This window comes from Trematomus bernacchii, unplaced genomic scaffold (assembly GCF_902827165.1).
Source record: "Trematomus bernacchii unplaced genomic scaffold, fTreBer1.1, whole genome shotgun sequence".
NCBI lineage: Eukaryota > Metazoa > Chordata > Actinopteri > Perciformes > Nototheniidae > Trematomus > Trematomus bernacchii.
The window spans coordinates 5,316,589-5,340,991 of NW_022988098.1; the positions used below are offsets into that span (position 1 = coordinate 5,316,589).

A 24,403-nucleotide genomic window follows, 5' to 3' on the forward strand; every position below is an offset into this window, starting at 1 on the left:
TTCCCAACATAATGCAATCGCATTGGTTAAATAAGCAGATAAAACGTACATTTCGTGTCACTTTTTGACAACAGTTGGCCAACTTTATAATCCTCGAGCGTCAACAAGTGCTCCGGTCCCAGCTGTGTGCGTCACTTTTTAGTGTCCCCTGGTTTCTGTTGTGTTTGAGCTTCTTGCATATTTTGTCAAGTTGGTGAAGATGTGTTCTTTATTTGCGTTTTTATATTTGCATCAAAACTGTTTCTGGGCGGCTGCAGCGTGTTTGCATCAGTCGGCCACTGTAGGTTTATGTTAGCAATTAGTGGAATATTTGCACCCAGTGGGGATGGTCAGAGTTGTAATAATGCTAAATGTAAACTGCTCTGCTCGCCAGCTAGTTGCAACATTTGGCTACACAATGAAGTTAATGCACATTTGGTTGGTTAGAGCTTTCTGCTGTGTCTGATAAAATACGTTGATAAGAGAAGTGAGACTCAAAAGTAAAACCAAAACAATGAGCGGGAAAGATGCTACCTTGTTCTGTAGAGCTGAGGGGAACTGCAAACTCTAGTAACTATTTGCTGTGGTTTCAATGTGTGAACAATACTGTTCACATCACAGTAATTTGAACGACTTTGTAGGAGCCACAATGCTGTGGTAGCCTGTGTTTATAGTTATATTATCTTCATTATTTGTTAACACCACACACTTGTAATGTGTTGTTTCTGGTAATTGTCACATGGGTGTACAGAAGTATTAAACGGTGCAGCTTTAATGTTAGTCAGACATTTGTTTTTAAAAGTTGTGTGATATAGCAGTTTCTAATTTCATTGCATTGTTTTTCTAGTTCTAAATTCATTCAATCATTTTAAATGTATGTTCTTGTTTTGATAGTGTCATTCTGTTTGTAATAAGTATTTTATTATGTGTGCTTTCCTTCAGGTATGTCAACCTGAAAGTCTACATTAAGGCTTCAGGACCTGCCTTTGTCAGCGTGGTTCCAAAAAAAGAAGGTAAAGTTTGATTTTCACCTCTGCAATAGGTCGCACTGAGATCGCACCCCGCTCCAAAAGAAGAATCTATGAAAATGCAATCTGTGATCTTGTTGCAGCAAAGTCTGTGCTGTTAACCGGGCCAAAGTTACTAGAAATGGGTTTTTTTCAATGATTGAAATTTATAAAAATGTAGCAAAGTTACTAAAACGAATACCAACAAATATTCAGAAATAAAATAAAAACTAAATTTGGCTCCATTAATAATGTTTTTAATACCTCAAACTCAGTGGCGGCCGGTCCATAGGGGCGCTAGGGGCGCCGCCCCACCTCTTCCCATATTGATAAAAATAAATAATAATTAAAATTAAAATAAAAAAAAAAAAATATGTTTAAAAAAATATATATGTTTTTATTTTTATTTTTAATGAACAAGGTAAATATTATATAATTGGTATCAGTAAAATGTATAATCTACAATAAAATCTCGTTTAAAATTGTGTTACGATGTCTAAAGTTACTGATAAGTCACATGTTTCCTGCCTGGCCTTGCCCATGCACCTTCTCTCGTCTGGGCGCTAAGAGAGGAGCCTTCAACCAGTGCAGCAGCAGCCACCAGCAGCTGACTGTTGCTATCTGTAACGTGTAAACTATGCCGCGAAAATATAATTTCAGCCAATTAGCGTCGTCAAAGATGACGGTCACCGGGCGCCAATGTCAGCGCCCAGTGCAGTCTGTGAGTAGTTTGGACAGTGACTCGTATCCGGTTGACGCAGTAGTTGATGAGGATGGCTTCGTGTGCAGGTGGAGTCTCCGGACCTCGGTCCGCGCCTAATTCTGTTCAAGAGCTAATCTCCAATCCTTTCGAAAGGAGAAGTTTGGCAGATAAATTGTTGCTTAAAGACCTTGCACCGGACCAACCCGATTTGAATATATCGCAGCAATCTCGTGAAAAAGACAACATTTATACACGAGGCTTCACAAGTAGCTGGTACACAAGAAAGGCTTGGCTAGCTGGATGCAAACAGGTAAATGCTGTCTTTTGTTTCCCATGCTTGGATATCACTTTATATGTAGAGAGGAGGTTTCCCATGGTTGTTAGAAGTTTATTAATAAGTGGGCATTTATCACAGAAGTGATTGTTCTGTCTCCACGTTTGTTGCATTGTCTGTGATGTATTTTCCAACGGTTATAGCTCCTGTTCTGTCCCAGCAACACTACACGGTTTGCAGCTCCACCACATTTTTGGTTTATCTTCGGTGTCGCTTAAAATCTGCTTCCCATCGGACTAAAACCTCCACGTAATCTGAAGACAGATACTTGAAGTTATTTAAACCTTTTGCAAACTTTATGTTCTTTCTTGCTCTAGCCTTGCCAGATACATTGTACATAACACATATATTATCATTATGCTAACTGGTTGTTCGTGTTAGACGATGTAGCTTTTTCATTTCTGAGTTATTGATATATGTAAATAAGCCTGTTTGTAAATAATCCTCAGAGAAACAAAGAAAAAACACAATTTATGACATTTTGTGCTGTGGTTATTTTTTTTAAATTGCATTTATTCACAGTTCAGTTTGAAATGCTGTAGTGACTTGTATTGAACCACTTAAATATTTATAATTAATGCTACTGAAAAGATGCTATTAATTTTATATCTCACATGCAGTTCACTGTAAAGCTACTTGGTGAAGGTGTTGGTTCATAAAACATGAACAGTTTTAAGAAAGAAAAAAACAGACCAGTTCTGAGAACACAAATTCCTGGTAAAGTAGTAGATGTTCAGGTTGATAAATAATATTTTCCACACTGAAGATTATGGAGGTATTGATCAGTCTTCTCATATTTTTAAGCCTCGATTTCTCCTTTCCCCCCCCTCTAACATCACCAGAAGTCATCATTTAAGGGGTCATTTCTCGAAAAAAAAATTCGGGGGGAAACCCCCCGGGTAGGTCACTTGCGGTACGTCAAGAGCCCCACCAAAAAAAAAGACCACCGGCCGCCACTGCTCAAACTGCATTTAGGTTTATACTAGGTTCGAACTACACTTCTACTAACTACACTAAAATTGTCTGGTTTCAGACAGAGGGTGAAAAGAGGTGCTGCAGCACAGGCAGTATGAGAAAAATAAAGAGCTTTTTGAACATTAAAGCATGGAGACATGTCACATTTGACTAGAGGCACCAGTACAAATATGTTCCTCTAATAAAACCGTTTTCCTTTAACTTCCTCTCAGATCAACCAGAGGCGAAGAGCCTCATCGTGACACCCGGACCCAGCGGCTATTACTACAAGGGTGTCTGGAAGGCACAAGGGAGCCCCACAGTTCGCCAGTTTGACAACGCTGCCACCAGAGAGTGTCTGAAGACCAAGAAACTCCACTTTTACGGAGACTCCACCATCAGGCAGTGGTTTCAATTCTTAAGCATCCAGTTACCAGGTAGTTAGTGATCCACATGAAGTCCTGGCAACAGTTGCGGCTACATTTAATAATAAAAGCTTTATTTATATAGCACTTTTCATATAACACATGCAGCTCAAAGTGCTTTACAAAATGACACATCACAAGTTGAAAACAACCAACAAGAAATTCCACTCAGATTATTTGTTAAGAACTTTACAGACCTGTACATGCAGCAAAATATAACATTTGATCAGGTTAAGAGACACAAGGAGGTAAAATGTATGATAATAAAAATAAATAGTGGTTTCTCTCTGACAGTTAAGACACAAGACAACTGAGTCGATGCAACAATATAAAACAGAAGTACAAATTAAAAATAATTATAAAACAATATAAAGGTAGGTAAATAATAAAAATTGTTAGCAGATTTAGACTTATACCTTTTGTCCATCTGCAGCAGAAAGGTGATTATTCTCAGAGTTCAAGTTTAGCCATTCATCTCTGCGTTATTTATTAGATGCACACAGGTCAAGAGACTTGAGGACTGAAAAAGAAGGGGCGTGACTCCAACTCTTATATACCCCAGGTAGTGGCATCACAATCATGTGCTACAGAGCTACCCAATGAACATATTAGTAGTTGCAGCTACTTATACAAACAATATGGTACACAGTATTACATGGAGTCATACAATATATATATACTGTATAATTCTGTATGTTATACCTCAACAAAGACTAAAAGAACATTTAACCTGTTAAGCCCGAGAGACCCCGGTACAGGGGCCCTCCCGCAACATCTTGCAGGAAACAGTGTCTGAGGGCATGTTCATTTAATAAACTATGAATGTTTTATATCCATGTAACGGGAAGAAACTCATCTAACTGATCTTTTTTTTTAACTTTTTTTTTTTAAACCCCACAATGCTAACGCTGAGCCTCTGAATTAGCAACGAGCGAAAAATGCTAACAGATTACTGCACCGAAATTCACTCATAAAACCTTATTATTTATCCTTTCTGCACATCCAACACAACGATTCACATCGTGAGGGGACACAGAATCGATGGGTACATACATTATCACTCTATGATACGAACTTGCGACTTTATAAACAAAAACAGACATCAAAACATGTAGCGCTAGGTAGCTAAAAACGCTAACATGGCTTACCTGTGTCGTAGTCTGGTCAAAAGTGGTCTTCAATGGCATTAAAACGATAAAAACGCTGCTGAAGTTAATCCATAGGTTAATCCAATGTGTCTGTGTCCCTTTGAAATGATTTCTGATAATCCATAAGCAATAAAACTGCTTTTCTGTTTCCAGATGTCAGAGCTAGAGATAGGTTCGCTCTGATTCAAAACTGCATGCGCGAAGCCCCAACCGTTTTGTTTCACAATGAGTGTGTGTGGGGGACTCCCCCTTCGATTCTATTGGCTCTAATGGTCAGAAAGAGGTGTCAACCATCAAAATCGAGCAAGGGAAGCCAGAGATATGGAAAATCCACCCAAATGACCCCAGAAGTGGTGTCTTTTTGCTAAATCTCTCTAAAAAGGTCAAATGTCACTTGTTTTGCATCAATCTTGATACAGGGTGCTTATTATATGTTGTACTTTGGATTCCTAAAGCTTTTAGTCTACCTTACCATCATCCAAGGGTAGTTTTCACTATAATGGCGCATTTCCACTACACGGCCTCGCTCGGCCCTGCTCGGTATGGCTGGGCCTCGTTAGGACTGGCTCACTTTATGGCGCATTTCCATTACAGTTTAGAAACTGGGGCAGTATCTATAGTAACGCAGTGTAGGCGGAGCCGTGACGTGATCTTCAGAGAACCCCAGAAAAACAACACAGCCGTTAGCTGTTAGCACTCAGAGCTCACAGCTCCTCATATATGTTCAGAAACTAGACAAAAGTTAAACAAGTACAAACCACAGACTGCCTGTGTCATGGTGAATACAGTCGCTGCTTTATTTATGTCTGTATAGGCCGTTGTTGTGAGTGTGGACGGTCGGAGCATATACTGCGTTAGCTTAGCCAATCTCCATTTAGAACACACGCATTTTAAAAGGTTTTTCGCCTGCCGTCTGTCTGCAGACTTGACAAAGCATTAATTCATGGTTTTTACTAACCGGTATCAGTATGTTGTTACTTCGGCATCATTTTGAAACGTGTATTACAATTAAATCACGGTCAAATATGTCCATCTTGTTGTAGTTGTAGCCCCCTTGCCAGCGATGCTCTCTCTAGTTTAGCATACTCAGCCCGACTCAGCCTCGTTGTCTCTGGCCCTAGACCCGCGATTTTATGAGGCCAGAAAAACTGTGAATTAGGACCCGCCGGCCGGTACTAGGCCAAGTGGAAACGCAACCAAAGACGGGCCGCTGACGTCACAGCCCTCTTAAACCGTGCTCCGCGCTGTAGTGGAAACGCGCCATAAGTAAAAAATAATCTTTGGACGGACACTATAATTTACAGTTTTTTACTATGTAAAATCAGAATTTTCTTTAAAATAAAAAACATCTATATTGATTCTGACTTTTCTACATCCAACTCACAGGTTTATCATTACTTTGAGAAAAAAGATTATTAATTTAACCCTTTTAGAAGGGAAGATATGGTCATTTGTTCTGGGAATGTCATTTTCGAGCCTGAGACCTGAAAAACAGGCTCAGGGCTTAACAGGTTAACAGGTTAAGGTGGGGGGTTGCTAATAAAAAGCTAATCTAAAAAGATGTGACTTGAATTATTCACATATCTTTTCTGTCCGTGTACTTTTAGGTATGTTCAACCTTCACGTGGATAGGAATGTTTCCCCCTGGTCCCTGATGCTCGTGGACCATGCGGACCAAATCCTGATGACGTGGCGCTGCCACGCCCCCCCTCTCAGTACCGCCAAGGTGCCGGTCAGACAGCTGCGCTACATCGCCAACGAAGTTGATGGCTTGATTGGAGGCGCAGACACTGTTGTGGCTATTGGCGTCTGGGCACACTTCGGCCCATTACCAATACCGATTTACATCCGGAGGATGCTGAGCATCCGCAGTGCGGTGCAGCGGCTGCTGGACCGCGCTCCGAACACCGTGGTCATCATGCGGAGCGGAGCCCTCAGAGATCAGACCCTTTCTATATCGCGATCATACAGCGACTGGTACTACATGCAGAATGATCGTGTACTCAGATCCTTGTTCAAAGGAGTGAATGTTCACTGGGTCGATGCCTGGGAGATGGTTCTTGCCAATGACTTGCGTCACAACATCCACCCGCTATCTCCCATTATTAAGAATATGGTGGACATTCTGTTGACCCACGTATGCCCCATAAAGGGTTGATCGATTTCTGTTCATTTATACAAATTAGGAACACAATGATTCAATGATTCGTCAGATTACTCTAATTCAATCAGTGGGTTAAACACATGAATCCTCAGTAATAATAATACATTTCAGTTATATAGCACACTTTAAAAACAACATCATCTCAAGGTGCTTCACAATGCTATAAGGAGAAATTAATAAAACACATTTAAAAAAAAGTTATAGTAATACAAAATACTTTTAATATTGGCACGACATCACATCCATTTACACGTTTTGGGCTAACCTTGCAAAATTGCGAAGTGGGAAAATGTCACATGACTATGAGCTCATAGGATATTTATTGAACTGGTTAATACTTAATTTGAAGTAAGACATGGATATATGTGTTAACGAACAGATCCACATCGTTTTTATGATGCTACATTAAAAATATTAAATTATTTTAACTTTTGAATGAAACATCTCAGAGAAATTATCCAAGCTGTAAATTACAATTAAGATACATGGGATAGTGGGTTTTCTACCTTATGTTTATTATACTGTATAGGACTGCTTTAAGGTTGAAGTTAATGTGAATCACAGTAAAACATTTAATCGCGTGGTGTGCTTTTCTTTTTTATAGGAAGGACTAAACGGCTTGGGCAAAACAAATTGAATAAATATGCATTGATACATAAATACAAATTATAAAATGTTAGTACATTGTATATGTTCTTTTTTTTTATGGGGTTTCTGCTGTTGTAATATTTTTACATTTCCCTGTTGCGGGACAAATAAAGGATTCTGAAAAAATACTGAAGTAAATTACTTCCCACCAATGAGAGCAAAGTGGAAGTGCATTTAAATGAAGCAGAGGGAAATGGAGTAGCCCACTCCCTCTGTAAATGTGGTTTTAAAACACTTAGACTTGCATATGTGTATAGATCATGGTGGCGACAGAGAGCAGCCATTGGCCGGAGCTTTCAGACGGCTAATTGGCTGCTCTCCAGCCTCTGGAGAATGAGAGGCTGTCAGGAGGATGGCTCCCTCATCTGTCCTCTGCTGTGGAGTAGGGACAGTGTATCTAGCACCAGTGTGTGTGTGTGTTGCTCAGTGGAGTCCTCTGCTGTGGACACACTGCTCATCTCAAGGTTCAAGTTTCAAGGCTTTTATTGTCATGTGTGCATAGCTAGAGTGTAGTTATGACAATGAACATCTTAGATCACAGGCTCCTCCAACACTGCAACACAATAAAACGTTGGGTTACGTATTGTAACAATAGACTGTATATATAAATGGACGTAGGGTCCGTGACGTCACCCATAGGATTCTGCAGAGTTGCCGAGAAGCCCTTAGTAGGCGGAGTCGGCCACTAACGGCTTGACAGTGACGTCAGAGTCTAACTCCCGCCTGCTCCAGCCTGCTCCAAATAAGGGCAAAGAGACGGAGCCGAGGCGGGACCTGCTGCCTCCGAGCTGGAAGTAACAGAGCTAGCTCAAGCCAGCGCCATATAGAGTGGCGAAGTCACGCCCATCTACTTCCGCCCCATGGGACCTTATTTAGGAAAAATAATGTATTGAAGTCAATGGAGAGAGAAAACTTATCTTTCGATCCCGTTTGAATTGTGCCATGAATTACACATATGATGTTTGTCAATCTTAAAAAATCATTTCCATGTCAAAAAAGTCACAGTTTGTCGTAAAACTGTTGAAATATAAGACTATGAAAAATACGTAACTAGAAAGACTACAAATCCCAGAGTCGCGTAAGTGATGTCACAATTGTTTTCCTCCACTAGCTAAGATCAGCGCCATATAGATATAATCTATCTATATGGCGCTGGCTAAGACAAGATAACTTTAACAAGATGCCTGTGTGCTTAGTACCAGGTTGTTATCATACCAGCAATGGGTCTTGCTCGTTCTTTCGCTTCCCATCTGATGAAAGGACCAGGAGTGTCTGGATCAAGTTAGCTACCTAGCTAGTAGCTAGCACGTTAGTTAGCATTACAGCCATGTCATTTGTATTAGCCTTAACATGAAGTAACATTAAGTAACCCAAAATGTTAAACAGTAAGAGTAGTAGTCATATTTCGTGAACCCTTTGAAGAGTACTGTCACCGGTGTGATCATTCTATAATACACACTTTAAGACCGGGGGAGAAATGCTAACGCTAACGCTAGCATCGGCGATCTTCTCTACTTCATGCTATCTGCACAAATGGTTGACATTAAACATTAAAAAGACCAGCCAGTTCAGAGAGAATCAAAGGAAGGCAGGCAGGCAGGCAGGCAGCTTTGCATGACATTCTTCTGGACGTGTTTTATTGTGTTGATAGTGAGGGTAGTCAATCGTTTTGTTGACAAGACAGTAGTGACGGCCATCTTGGTGACGTGTGTTGTGCGAGTCTGCGAGACCAGAGATGTAGTTCATTGAGCGTTTCACACAAACAAATGTGTTACTTCACAGTTTTACGACACTTTTTTTTTTTTTTTACTTGCAAAATTATCTTTTAAATTGACAAACATCATATGTGTAATTCGTGGCACAATTCAAACGGGATCGAAAGATAATCTTTCTCTCTCCATTGACTTCAATGCATAACTTTTCCGAAATAAGGTCCCATGGAGGTCCACCGGAAGGGGAGGGACTTCGCCACTCTATAGAGAGAGAGTTATGACAACGGAAGTCCAAAATGCTTGATCGTCACATGGTTCAGGGAGAATCAATAGTTCCCCGGAAGTTCGTGGCGGGACATATGAATGCATGATTACCGGAGATAGAACTACGATTTTTGGTAATAAGTAGTGAATAAAGGTTTTGATTTGCAATATTTATACAACATACCGATATGTGTATGTATTTACATCAATATGTTTTAAAAATAAAATAGAATCTGCTAATATTTATGGGTAATATTAGGAATAGTGTGAACAGCTAGTTTACTTGTTAACATATACATGTTAGGCTAACGTTGCCTTGGTTAAAGAGCCTGTTGCTGTTGTGTATTGCTTTGAATTATTTAAAACAAATATTATCTTCTTAAACAGGTATGGTAGTCAGTTGCATCACTTCCTAATGTTTATTGATATATTTAGAGGGAGGGGATGGCAAGGAATGCTTCAAAATTTAGATTAGATTAATTTCTACCATTTTTTTTAATTCATGGTGGTTTCAGTAATCCCATGGTACTTGAGGACATAAGTAATCTAAATGACTAATGTAATCTTTATGACTTTCAGAAAGGACAGGAGACCAACAGGTGACTATCAAAGGACTAGCAGCAGCATGATTATGACGTTAAATGTGTTGTTTTAGGAACATCCATTGTAAATACATGGAATTCAATAAACATTGAATAGCATGTCATGCAGTTTGTCTGTGCCTTTTCCTCCGTGTTGTCCTGGCATATAGTCTCCACCATGGTTTGCTGTGCTGCCTGGGGATGCTCCAATCGCTCAGAGAAAGGAGTAAGAATCAGAATGTACGACTTCCCCACTGACACAGAGAGGAGGAAAAAATGGCTAGCTCAAGTCAGCAGGAGCAATTTAACAATCAAAACAGACAACCGCAACAAAATATGTGAGGTAATCATATTTTTCACAAAACGAAGACCACACCATTGGGAAGCTTAATGTCTGTTTAATAAAAATAAGGAACAGGGAGAGGCTTGCAAAACTCTGGGAGTTGAGACTCAGGTGCAGGGTGAGGGTCTCATTGCAGGTCTTCAGGCTCCATTGAATCCCCCTGGGGTTCTTGTGCTGAAAGAGGGAGACAAAGACAGGAGAAAGGGTTAGATACATCTATATAGCAACCTATAGGATGGGAAATTGCTGACCTATTTTAAACTTACCTTGTGTTTTCACTCTCACTTAAGTCCCTCTCCCTTTGCCATCAATCCAAAATCAGCTGAGCTGCAACATAATACAGACAGGTAATAATCAACAGAATCACAAGGACATTATATGACTCTGCTAAAAACACTCACCCATAAGTTACGTTTTTGTTTACTGTTTGGAAGTCTCAAATATGCACTCTAAATCCATATCAATAGCGATGTATCACAAAAATAGCTCTCAGCCTTATTATTGTGTAACGTTAACTATATTATACTAGCTTGAACTCCAAAATGGATATCCTCATTTCACTACCTCCACCCACTACAATCACACGCCACAATGTTATATTTAACTAATATTTAACTCCCTCCACCCCGGATAAAAGCACGTGAAGAAGCCCCTTTTCTCTAATTCCACAACGTTGGATTGAAATAACATTAGGAGAACGGATTAATAGGCTGTTCATGGTTAACGTGTGTTGCTAACTTTATCCGGTATCCTAGCCTAATCTGTTATCTGTAAAAGTCCTTTAATACACATGTTCATTTGACTCAGATGTGCTGATAATATCCGCAATATAAATCTTTAAACGTCTTCTTACCTTTAAAAGTCCATCACGAACGGTCTATTATGCTGCAACTCTACTGTGCTGCAGCTGGCCGCAGATCGTCAATAGTTCCCCGGAAGTCAGCGGCAAGCTAACTTCCGGGGAACTATTAAGGGCTCCACGATCCGCCATTGCTGTAAAAAAACTGGTCCATTGGAGTGAACGGAGATGTCGTAACTCTTCTATCTATATGGCGCTGGCTCAAGCTAAGAAGCTAAGCTAACATGCTCCCCATCTGCACACTGCCGTCACATTTTACGTTTCTAAGGTAAGCGGACATGAAACTATTCAGCAAAACTATAAATAATAATCTAAGTTGAGTTTTTAGCATAATACTTCAGAATCTTAAAATCCCTTAACGTTTGTATGCAATGTGCTAAATGCAACACTGGAATCAAGCAAATTATTAATATGTTTGCATGACATTAGTTATTTATATTTTGCTATCACTTAATTATACGTTTAAGTCAAGCTAAGGTACATGTGATGGTAGCTAGTTAGTGCTCTTACCTGTGAGGCTTCCTCCAAACAGCATTATAACCAGACTGTATCATTAAAACTATAAGTACCAGTTCTAGATCCTTGACTTTAGACAAACAATTCAAAAGACAAAATGTATTTAAAGACCAATCTTTATTTGAATGTGCCTCTTAAAGGTGGGGTAGGTAAGTTTGAGAAACCGGCTCGAGATCGCTAGAATTTGAAAATACACAACCGGAGAAAGGCAGGTAGGCCATCCAGTTATTTTAGCCGGGCCGGCTAAAATGATTGGTCGTACTTTTTACAGTATTACGGCTTCCACAGATGAAATTTTTTTATGGATTTTTTGTCAAAGCACTTAAGATATTTATTGCTATCGGGATGTTAAGAGCATTCCATGGAATATAACAAAAGTGTATCTCGAGCCGGTTTCTCAAACTTACCTACCCCACCTTTAACCTGAGATATTAGTTATACAGTAATAGTATTGACAATCTAAAAAAACTGAGCAACTCAACAGTCAACTTTATATTTCTTATTGTCTAAAAGCATTTATTATTTTCATTTTTCCCCTCTCATATTCAGTGTGGAGTGTGGACGGATTGAGACAGCGTGGTGTCCAGAGAGCTGCAGAGACTTCAGGGAGAAACCTCCGTGTGATGGACGTCCTGTCTGTTGGTTTGGAGAGGACTGAGGGTCTTTCCTCTGCGAGGAGGACCAGGCCTGATGGAGGAGCCCATGCTGGGCATAGCTGATACCAACTGCACAGGCCTTGTCTGTCACTTTATTTGACTAAATGTGTTTACTTATACATTGAATAGGTTTACACCTTCTGTCCATATGTGCTTTTTTATTTAAAACATGTTTGATTAACTTTTGGTTCACATTTCAATAAATTGAATTTGTATTTGCACTCCTTTTGTCCATTATTCTTACTGAAAATGTTAGATTACACATTCACATCTGACTGAAGATTGTCCCCATTTATTTGTGACGTTGCAAACTCTGCGGTACAAGGCACAAGTGATGTGAAGCTCATAAAGTGAAGCAAATAGAATTAATCAGCTGATGGAGTGTAGATGTGGAAATAGCTGCATCCGATCAGCTGACTTTGTTTTCACAATAAAAGTAGTTTCTTAGTGAATGTCCTGTACTGGTCTTAAAATCTCATAACATCAGCCTTTAATTTTCCTCTTGGATGTTCTTCTTGACCCTCAGAGAAGGAGAAAATGTTGAGTCGTGTCTTTCAGGCATGTCTTTTCCTAACAAAAATTACAGGAAACATAAAACATATTATTGTGTTATTTATGAAAGCGGTGTGTTTGTGTGTTTAGGGGCTGTAGATATCATTATTTTATATGTTTTGTATGTTTTTTTTTTATTTCAACAGTGAGCTACAAAGACAATCAGATTATGAATGAACAGTATGAAATGCATCAACATTGAAATATATTTTATTATCAAAATAATATTGAACTGTTATCAAAACGTAGTGCAACTGTAGAAGCTTGCTCTCACTGAAAGAATCACTTTTACCACGTTTTTTTACAGACAATATTGAGAGATAAATAGTAGCAGTTCTCACTATGTGTTAAATAGCTTTGCTTTCAATACATTAAATTAGAAAGCTGACAAGTCATATTGCTTGTTAACATCTAAATGTAACCTTTTGCATGGAAAAAACCCTCAACTTAACTGATGTGTAGGTGATCTAGTATTTAGTATTGTTTAATGGAATGTATATCAGTGTATTAAAGTCAATACTTCATTTATTTAAACCAATATCTTTCTTGATTCTTTGTACAGTATGAAAAAAAGAGTCTTTGTACCTGTGCTGAAGTTCACTGCTGTGAGGAGTCCCGTTCTGTCTCTCACTCTCTGGTCCAGCCTGTCTGCATCACCTGGACACTTTAAAGGGGACCTATCATGCAAAATGCACTTTTGTACGTCTTTTATACATGAATATGTGTCCCCGGTGTTCCAGGGAACTCACCAAGTGTCAGAAAACACAACCCTCTCTATTTTCCTCCATACCCAAATCTCTAAAAAAGGGGCTGCAACGGATCTGATAAAAACTGATCCAGATTTGAACACTGTCCTGACGTCAGGACGGTGGCGCTACGGCTATTGGGCCAATCCACCAATCAGGAGGAGACAGCCACGGCCATTGCCGTTCGAAAGCGCTGGAGACGCTGTAGTACATATGCCAGGCCTGTAAGTGGCGCTGTAGTCTGCCACAAAAGCAGTGAAGAAGACTTGGTTACCATGGTTACCCTTCTGTTTATTCTCTGCTGTGGCTTTCTTTCTCCCTCCCCGAGGCAAGCATTTGCTCCCGCTGCAATGCAATCCCTCCCCGTCGAGGCAAGCACTGTAATTCTCTCGGGTTAGTCCACCAGCAGATGACAAACACCCACCTCTCTGCCTATTCCAAGGAACGAGGGGACCGTGCGGCAGAGTTTCAGTTTCAGTTTGTTTCGCCGGTCAAGATGTCCGTTAAAGTTGAAATCTTCCGGACAAAATTAGAAAAGTGCCGGTCAAAGGTCTTCTTTGTCATTTATTGAGCTTTAAAACAAATGAATAACGACTCTATATAATAAAACACGGAGGACGGACATCTCTTTTTCTCCCCCTCTTCTGACAGCCCAGCAGCTGATCAGAGCACGTTTCCCCTCTCCTGCAGGGGGGCGTGGTCAGCTGCAGCTCACAGAGATCAGCCCCGTAGACAGCAAACAGCACATAGAGCGAAATGAGGCATGGCTGAAATGCATGATCTGTTTGGTATTTTGAAAACAGAAATGTATAAATATACCTATAGGTATGGCCCTACAATATATAATTTAAATATAACATGATAGGTTTCCTTTAAACAAACAGATATATATGTAAAGTACCATGTGTACTCTTCTGTTGAACATGTTGGATTGTGTATTGTCCGAGTCAGGGTCCCAACTTGGAAGTTGTGTTACCAATGCTTACTATTTATTTGATACCAATTTGGTAATGCAATTAACCTGTTACGCACGGCCCGCCCGGTACCGGGCGGATAAACGCATCATTTGCAGGAAACAACGTCTAAGGAATCTTAATATTGAATAAAACTATGAATGTTTTATATCCATGTAACGGGAAGAAACTCAGCTAACTGATCTTTTTTTAAAAAAAAATCAAAAAAAACCCCACAATGCTAGCACTCAGCCTCTGAATTATCCACGAGCGAAAAATGTAACCTAAAACGGCACTTAAACTCACTCATAACTCCCTTATTACTTATCCTAGATGCACAACCAACCACTCGTTTTTGGTGTCCTGGAGACACTGAATCTAGGGGTGCCCTCCTCAACACTCAGTGATAAACATTTGCGACGCTATAAACGAAAGCGTACATCATAACATGTGGAGCTAAGTAGCTAGAAATGCTAACATGGCTTACCTTGGTCAAAACTGGTCTTCAATGGCATTAAAACGATAAAAAAACGATGCTGCAGTTAATCCATGGGTTCATCCTATGTATCTGTGCCTTCTTTGAAATTATTTCTGATAATCCATAAGCAATAAAACTGCTTTTTAGTTTCCAAATTCCAGAAGGATAGATTTTTCCACTTTGCTTTCATTTCCAGACGCGCAGCCCCCACCTTTTCTCTTTACAATGAGTGTGTATGTGGGCCTCCCCCTTCGATTCTATTGGCTCTAACGGTCAGAAAGGTGTGTCAACGATCAAAATCGAGTAAGGGGGGCCAGAGATAGAGAAAAAAAACCCATTTTCACCCAAATCACCTCAGAGGTGGGGTGGTTTTGGCTAAACCTCTCTAAAAAGGTCAAATGTCACTTGTTTTGCATTAACCTTGATACAGGGTACTTATTATATGTTGTACTTTGGATTCCTAAAGCTTTTAGTCTACTAACCCATCATCCAAGGGTAGTTTTCACTATCTGTAAAAAATTATTTTTGGACGGACACTATAATTTACAGTTTTTTACTATGTAAAATCTGAATTTTCTTTAAAATAAAAAACATTTATATTGATTCTGACACTTCTACATCCAACTCACAGATGTAACCTTGCTTTGATAAAAGAAATTATTCATATAACCCTTTTAGAAGTTAAGTTGTAGTCATTTGTTTTGGGCATGTCATTTTCGAGCCTGAAACATGAAAAACAGGCTAGGTGCTTAACAGGTTAATAAAAACAACAAGGTTTGGGTTCGTTCTTCAGATGACTGTGACGTTAACGTGTAAGCTCAATAATGAACTCCAGCTCAACCAACCATATTGTAATATCGAAGTAATCATCTTGAAATATGACATTAATAATTGTAATATACACACATCTTATTGTGAGGTTGATTTCACATACAGTACACTACTTCGACATTAGCTTGTCTACATATTCGAGCATAGCCAATTTAAATTAACCTTAGCGATGCATAAAGTTCCTACCTACATAATAAAATATCTCTCTAAGTTACAAGGATGACCTTATTTTATCAACCTCAAACAGAAGCCGTTTGTTCTACAGTATTATCCCACTTAACGCTTAACACTTGTCTATTTCGTTTGAACCTTTATATATACGGTCTATGGTTTTAACTTGGAGGCTACGATTAGCATCGTTAGCACCGATGTAGCTACCACTCGCTTACACGCCAACACATTCATTACGTAGCTGATTAAAATCATAAACACATAAATAAAGTACTCGAATTTCACTTACCGCAAAACCGCATTCATGCACCGTCTGTTTTAACCGCAGAGTGAGTCACAATAGTCCGATATATAAGCATGAAGAACAAACAAACACGGCCGGGGTCAAGTTGTGTTCCCTGGATGAACTGAGCAGGCAGAGTCCCTGTAGCTTCACGGAGCAGGGAGCAGGCAGCTAGCAGAGAGACAAGAAGCTAACAGCAGCAGTCACTTGACAGAGCATCACACCGTATAAAAGGAGGCCTCGCCTCCTGACTATCATCCTACACCTCTCTTCAGCGAGCGGAATAGGACAGACAGTGCCCTGAGTAGAGGGCTCCGCCTGTGTTAATATAACAAGGGTTACAATATGTAACCCAACGTTATATCTCTCACAGGCTCCGCCCTCTACTGGACTCTATGGGTACAGTGGGTGGAGCCCTGATGTATACGCGCACTGTCGTCCAACAACACCATTCCACCCTACTGCCCCTGACCGGCTTTTCTGGGCAGCAGCTGCTGCCCCATATTCTCCTTTAACCCGGTTGTGACCGAGGAGAAATCTGGGCTGCGGCTGACAGAGCACACCCTGCTGCGCCTACCTCGCAGAAAGTGTGCTAAAAAAACAGTGCCCCCCCTCCCCCCCCCGCCCATAGACGGATGGGGAGAGCCCCCTCCGCACCTGCCTCCCTGAATCCCTAAGGACAACAGGGAGAGCGCCAGCGCCCATGCCTCACACTGTCAAGTCCGGGGAGGGGGGTCAGATGCCAAGTGACCCACAACCCCCCCCCCCCCCCCCCCCCCCCTTACAAATCCTGTGTTGCCCCAGCAAGCACAGACGAGGAGAAAGAGCCAGACATGTCCAAGAGATAAAACCTTATGAAGGGGCCTGGTGTCGACCAAGACGCCGCCGTGCATATATCCTCCACACTCACACCGTTGAATAAGGCTGTTGACACAGCCACAGCCCGTGTGGAGTGCGCACAAATCCCCATGGGGCAGGCTCTCCCCGCCTGTCCGTAGGCATGTGCAATGCACTCGCAGAGCCAGCCTGCCAGGCGTTTCTTGGACAGAGCTTTCCCGATCACACCGCCCCCGAAGCACACATAACATAACAAGCTAGCGCACGCACCGGGCAGAGGAGGTGCAGTTTAGCCTCCCTGGCCCCACCATGGGGGGGAGACTAAAACCCCCCAACTGAATAGCCCTCGACCTGAACGCACTCCTTAGGTTTTTAGGCACAAAGGAGGGGTTCGGTCTAAGTGTCGCGCCGCTCTGGTCACCCCGAATTAGTAAACAACTCGGGTGCACCGACAGAGCGGTTAACTCGGACACTCTTTTGGCTGACGTTAAGGCAAGAAGCAAAGCTGTTTTCCACGACAATGCTTTCAGAGAGGAGAGCTCCAGAGGCTCAAATGGTCCCGAGGCCAGAGCCTCGAGCACTAGGGGCAGGTCCCACTGCGGGGTGGAGACGTGCACTACAGGGCGCAGTTTCCTAACCCCCTGTAAAAACCGCGACATCAGTGGTTGACTAAAGGCTGACCTGCCACCAAATCCCTCATGACAGGACGAGATGCCTGCTGCATACACCTTCACTGTGGAATGCGCCAGCCCTCTGTCCACCAATAACTGTAAGAAGGACAAAATAGAGCCTAGCTCACAAGATAGGGGCTCTATTCTCTGCTCCTCACACCATCGCTGGAATCCCAGCCACATTGGCCTGTAACAGGCTGTGGTGTATCCAGCTCTAGCTGCCTGGTAGACTGAATAACACTGTCAGATAATCCACCCTGTCTCAGCCTGTCCCTCTCAGGAGCCAGGCCTGGAGAGGTTGGCCGAGAGTGGGTAACGCCCCGATTGCACCTGCCTCTTGAGACATCGCCCCCCAGAACTGGGGGATCGCCCAGGGCTGGCCCACCTTCATCTGTGTCATTTCTGAGTACCACGGCGTCCCGACGCGGTCCGGAGCCACTAGAATGACTGACAGACGTTCTCGCCTCACCCTCCCCAGGAGGGGGAGAATAAGACGCAGCGGTGGAAAGGCGTAGAGCAGCTTCCTTGGCCATGGCTCGTGTGCAAACGCGTCCACCCCTGAGGGCGGGCCGTCGCTCAGGGCCATGGAGAACCACAGGGCACAGTGGCTGTTGCGCCAGCTGGCGAACAGGTCCACTTCTGCTCTCCCGAGCTGGGCCCAGATCTGCTTCACCACCTCCGGGTGAAGCACCCACTCGCCTGGCAGGGGGCCGCCCCTCGACATGAGGTCGGCCCCTCTGTTCTCCAGTCCCGGGATGTGGAGGGCTCTCAGAGATAACACCACCTGTGAGGCCCATAACCACAGCCTCTCCTCTGTGGCCAACAAGGCGGCGGAGCGAACTCCGCCCTGCCTGTTGATATAAGCCACTGTGGTGCTGTTGTCGCTCCTGACCATTACATGTCTCCCCTGAATTAGTGGCATGAAATGCCGGAGGACTAACACTACTGCCCGTATGGCCAGTGTGGAATTGTGGAGACAAATGACACTTAGACTGGGAGCCAGCAGCAGCATGCGGCTGAGCTGCACCCTTTCTTCCTCCAGTCGACTGAAGCGCTGTGTGACTGACCCCTAGATTCCACCGGGTCCGTCTGCGCGGAGGGACATTACGCGTCCAGCTGCGGCGGCCACACCGTGGATCAGATTGTTCATCTGACCAATGCAGCAGTCCGAATAATCGCTCCTGTCCTGATGCGGGGGGGAGTCCATCTTGATTCAATTCTTTCTTTCTTTTCTCCGTTTACGTCTCAGTTGTTATCCTGCTCGCTGAAGAGAAAAGGATGGCAATCAGGAGCATTCAGGTAGGCCCGCCCCAGGGGGCCGACTATGTTTATAGATATCTCAGTAGGTGAATGCTTGCATGGTATGGTTGAGAGGTAGTACCCATAGAGTCCAGTAGAGGGCAGAGCCTGTGTAAAATATAACATGAAAACCTGACTAGACTTGGAATGACAGACATAATACATAAACAAAACTAACAAATTTGACAAGACACAACACGGATCAGGACAAAAAGATAGAGATTATTTTTTCCTGAAACTTACCCAATCTCTTAACACAGAGGGGACACATGTTTATTTATAAAAGACATGAAAAAGAGGATTTTATTTTGGTGGTCCTTTCATGTTCACAGTTAAAATATGTGAACATTAAAATACATACATGTTTTTTGGTCCGTCAAACTGCATAAGAGCTCACTGCGTTAGTGTACTTTTAACTAACTGTAGTCATTCTGCATTCCTAAAACTCATCAAACAACATGATCATTAAGATTAATAATGAAAGGGAGCAAGTCAACGATATACGTCACAATTCAAACTGGGTGAACATGTTTCTGCACCCATGCTCATTTCTTCCAATGTGTCTCACAATGTTTCTCACAATGTGAACGAGATCATACCGCGCAGGAGGAGGAAGTAATCGTATCTGACTTTTTTTCTCTGTGCTCAGAACAGGAGAAAGCCGTGGAACAATAATCTGACTATCATGAACCTTTTTTCCAGAAGGCATTGCTTGGCCTTCTTTTTCATCGTGGTTTTTGCTGTCATATTTTGTGCGCTACAGAAATACGAGTTCATTGAGCTCATAAAGGTAAGGAATGTGTCTGTTATATTAGAACTGTTTATGATCGTCAGAATTACGGATATTGTTTTCAAAATCAGAATCAGAAACACGTTTACTACCAGGTAGGTTAACACATACGAGGCATTTGACTTGGTGCTTTGGTGCATAGATACAAATAAAACAAAAATTAAAAAACCAGATAGGCCTACATAGATGTCTTTATCCATTTGTATGTATACTCTTTTTAGTTAATGTGCTTTTGACACCATCTCTCTCTTGACTTTCTGCCAAATTCAGCAACAAGTGAGCCCCACAAACATATTGACAGTTACCAGGGCTGCCAACCCTCACGCATTGAGCGTGAGAGCAATTAACAGATATCTCACGCACTCACGCCACACATGCCTTTCCTGAAGCTAAGTTTTCGTCCAAAATAAATGTATATTAAAATAATGCATCATATTCTCTCTTGAATGACAATATGCATGCACTCAGGGATAGTGCTGCCGCCGGAGAGCACCGGAACGCCGCTCCGAGCGAGAGAGAGAGCGCACGGTACCTGGCATTGTTGTTGTTATCTCAGTGGGTCTCAAATGGTTTGGACACCATTTATGTAAACAATTATTTCCGAGGCACACCTTCATATGATCATTATAGTTATAAAACAATAAGAGAATAAATGAAAAACAGTTATGAAATACTATATGACAGTAAAACAAGAATACAGTTTGAGAGGGGAGTGATTTATAAAATATCCATAAAGAAAAAGTAAATCTGTTTACAGTTCTGTTTTATATGGGTGTTGAGAGATGTATCCATAGATGTCTTAATTTTGCTCTCAAAGTGCACCAGATTGATGCATTTAACTTCAATATTTAAAAAAAGATCTTCCCGGGGGAGCATGCCCCCGGACCCCCCTAGAGGATGTTAGGTCCATCCCCCACTTATAAAACATAACACTTTACCCCTGCTTACACCTATATGTGCCAGCATTTCGCTAATGTATGTTCCACACTACTATCTGACTCCTATTTGTCGACTGGTATTTCTAATAGTAATTCATACTGCAACAGTTAATTTTCTTTTAAGAAGATTCTACCACACGAAGTTCATAATGCTATCACAGACTTAAAAGTGGATGGCAGTGCAGGAATCGATGGTATAGAAAACAGGTTCATAAAATTAACGTCCCATATTCTCATGTACCCACTTGCTGATTTGTTCAACCTGTCTTTGTCCACCTGTGAGTTGCCGATTTTTTGGAAATGTGCACGCATCATTCCATAAAGGTGGTGATTTACTTGATAAAAATAATTATAGACCAATCTCTATAATCTGTTCTATTTCCAAAGTTTTGGAGAAAATGATTTATAATCAACTGTCACATTATCTCATACTTATAATATTTTATCTCCGGTTCAATCTGGCTTCAGGCCTTATCACTCCACAACAACTGCCCTACTTACATTTTCGAATTACTCTGCTGCAGATGACGGTGAACTCACAGGCGCAATTTTTATTGACTTGACAAAAGCCTTTGATTTCGTTGATCGATATCTGCTCTTGGATAAACTTCACAGCATTGGCCTTTCTAATAATACAGTGTTATGGTTTAACTCGTACCTTCACAATAGAAAGCAATGTGTGGTTGTTAATGGAAAACAGTCTGACCTGTTGATCCAACAAAAGGGTGTACCCCAAGGATCAACTATGGGCCCACTTCTGTTTTCTATTTACATAAATGATTTATCTTCTTGTCTCATTAATTGTCGTACTCACCTTTATGCTGATGACACTGTCATACAGTATATACATCCAAATCTGATTTTCACAAATTCAGATCTCTCTTCAATTGGATTTTAATATCTTTCAGGACTGGCTATCACACAATAAACTACTGCTCAACAAAACAAAATCTTATACTCTGGTCTTTGGTACCAGGCAGAAGCTCAAATCTACACCTAATGTAGTAATACAATTTAAGGATGGCACTTCTCTGCATAAAGTTGATAGCTTTAAATATCTTGGTGTATGGCTAGACTCTGAACTTTCATTTAACCTGTTAAGCACCAAGCCTGTTTTTCATTTCAGGCTCGAAAATGACATGCCCAAAACAAATGACTACAACTTAACTTCTAAAAGGGTTATATGAATAATTTCTTTTATCAAAGCAAGGTTACATCTGTGAGTTGGATGTAGAAGTGTCAGAATCAATATAAATGTTTTTTATTTTAAAGAAAATTCTGATTTTACATGGTAAAAAACTGTAAATTATAGTGTCCGTCCAAAAATTATTTTTTACAGATAGTGAAAACTACCCTTGGATGATGGGTTAGTAGACTAAAAGCTTTAGGAATCCAAAGTACAACATATAATAAGTACCCTGTATCAAGATTGATGCAAAACAAGTGACATTTTACCTTTTTAGAGAGGTTTAGCCAAAACCACCCCACCTCTGAGGTGATTTGGGTGAAAATGTTTTTTTTTCCATATCTCTGGCCCCCCTTGGTCGATTTTGATGGTTGACACCTCTTTCTGACCGTTAGAGCCAATAGAATCGAAGGGGGAGGCCCCCACACACACACGTTGTGAAGAGAAAAGGTGGGGGCTGCGCGCATGTAAATGTGCAGCAGAGTGAAGCGATCTCTAGCTCTGGCATTTGGAAACGAAAAAGCAGTTTTATTGCTTATGGATTATCAGAAATAATTTCAAAGAGGGCACAGATACATTGGATGAACCTATGGATTAACTGCAGCATCGTTTTTTTATCGTTTTAATGCCATTGAAGACCAGTTTTGACCAAGGTAAGCCATGTTAGTGTTTCTAGCTACCTAGCTCCACATGTTATGATGTACGCTTTCGTTTATAGCGTCGCAAATGTTTATCACTGAGTGTTGAGGTTTTTTACACAGATTCTGTGTCTCCAGGAGACCAAAAACGAGTGGTTGGCTGTGCATCTAGGATAAGTAATAAGGGAGTTATTGTGAGTGTTAGAAATTAAAATCAATGTTTTATGGCATAATTTAGTCTAAAACATACCGTCAGTTTAAAAGCAGTTTTATGAAGAACTCATTGATTCCAGTATTGTGTTCACACCTTAAAAGGTGTGAAAGGAGGGATTGTTAGAAATTAAAATCAATGTTGATGTGGCGTAATTTGAATGAAATACACTGTATTTCATTTAAATCTGTTTTATTCTGAAAACCGAAGATTCACATGTGACTTCCGGTTTTTCCGCTGGTGAATTTCGTCATTTCCGGTTAGCATTAGCTTGTGGCGAAATGCTACGTTTTCAAACCGTGAATTTAAGGTGAAATAACGTGATGTTGTACACTAAACACCCTGAGTTTAACACTCATTTATTGATGCTGGAATGAGGTTTATTAGGGAATGTTTAGATGACCACAGACATCAGAGTGATGTAATTTAGCAGCAGAAACCAACAGGATTTGCATTGGAAACGCCCCCGTCGACGCCGGCCAATAGGAGAAGACTACAGGTCTTACCCGGGAGACCCAAGAAGGATCTCGCTCTCTCTCTGCCCCCAGCTGACCCGGACGCACGGGACCTACAGCGGCAGGGGAAAAACCACCAACGAGCACATTTCTTTTGTAAACCACCGCATCTTTTGTGTAATTAAATGCTGTTAACTTGTATAAGCTTGCCTTGACTCTTTTCAGTCTCTCCTGCTCTCGGGGTTCAAGAATAACTAACATTTGGCAACCAACGAAGGGACTCTGAGACCGGAGAGTACTGGAAGAGGGGAAAGCTGCAGCTAACTAGCATCACAACAGGCGGCAGATAGAGGATTTTTTGGCTGGGCCGAAATCACAGGTGAGACAGTTACCTGTTTAATTAAAAAACTGTATAGTTAAATAACTTACATTAGGTGCAAGCGTTGGTGGTGCGGTTTTGTTTATAGTGTTTCTTCGGCGCCGCCCGATTAATGTGAATATTAAAGACCTTTGGGAAGGCACTAGAGGTTATCTGGTTTACATTGGACTGGCTCCAAATAGTGTTAAGATCTCTGGGGAGGTACGAGCCATGCTCTGTTTAGCACTGGACTGGGCCGTTCATGTTAGTTTATATGTTTGATGTGTTAAACCGGCGTAGTCTCGTTTAATAAAGTATATTGTGTGGAGTTCTTAAGCCGAAAAGTATATTTTTGTGTGATGTTCTAAGCCGGAAAGATTGTGTACAAGATTGGTATAAGATCAGCTTTTAAGGTCAGCATCTATAGAATTTAGAGCTAAGATAAATGAAGTTTGTATTGGAGTGTTTCAAGCAGTGTGGTTTTCAATTGCATCAAATGGTCCCATTGTTCCCCTCCCCTTCCCCCAGTCACATGAGGTTAATGCTAAGCTAGTTAGCTAGCCAGTTGGCATTACTAGGTGATACAACTGGTAACTACTGGGATGGTGGATACACAGGGATGGTGTAGATGAACATTGAGAGTAGATTAAGTTGTTTTTGTTTTTCATGCTTTTCAAAGAAAGTAATTTGAACTTTATTTGGGTAAATAAACC

General features: G+C 41.3%; 1 protein-coding gene and 1 long non-coding RNA gene across 2 annotated transcripts in view; one reads left to right on the forward strand and one right to left on the reverse strand.

The window, feature by feature from the left end:
• Positions 1-24,403, forward strand: part of LOC117475620 (NXPE family member 3-like) — a 96,101-nt gene that overhangs the window by 47,860 nt on the left and 23,838 nt on the right. The gene's annotated exons all lie outside the window — the stretch shown is intronic.
• Positions 10,302-10,586, reverse strand: LOC117475624. The gene is made up of 2 exons (XR_004555190.1): positions 10,529-10,586; positions 10,302-10,436 (listed from the first exon to the last, which is right to left on the reverse strand). It is a non-coding gene; the product is annotated as an uncharacterized LOC117475624 (long non-coding RNA).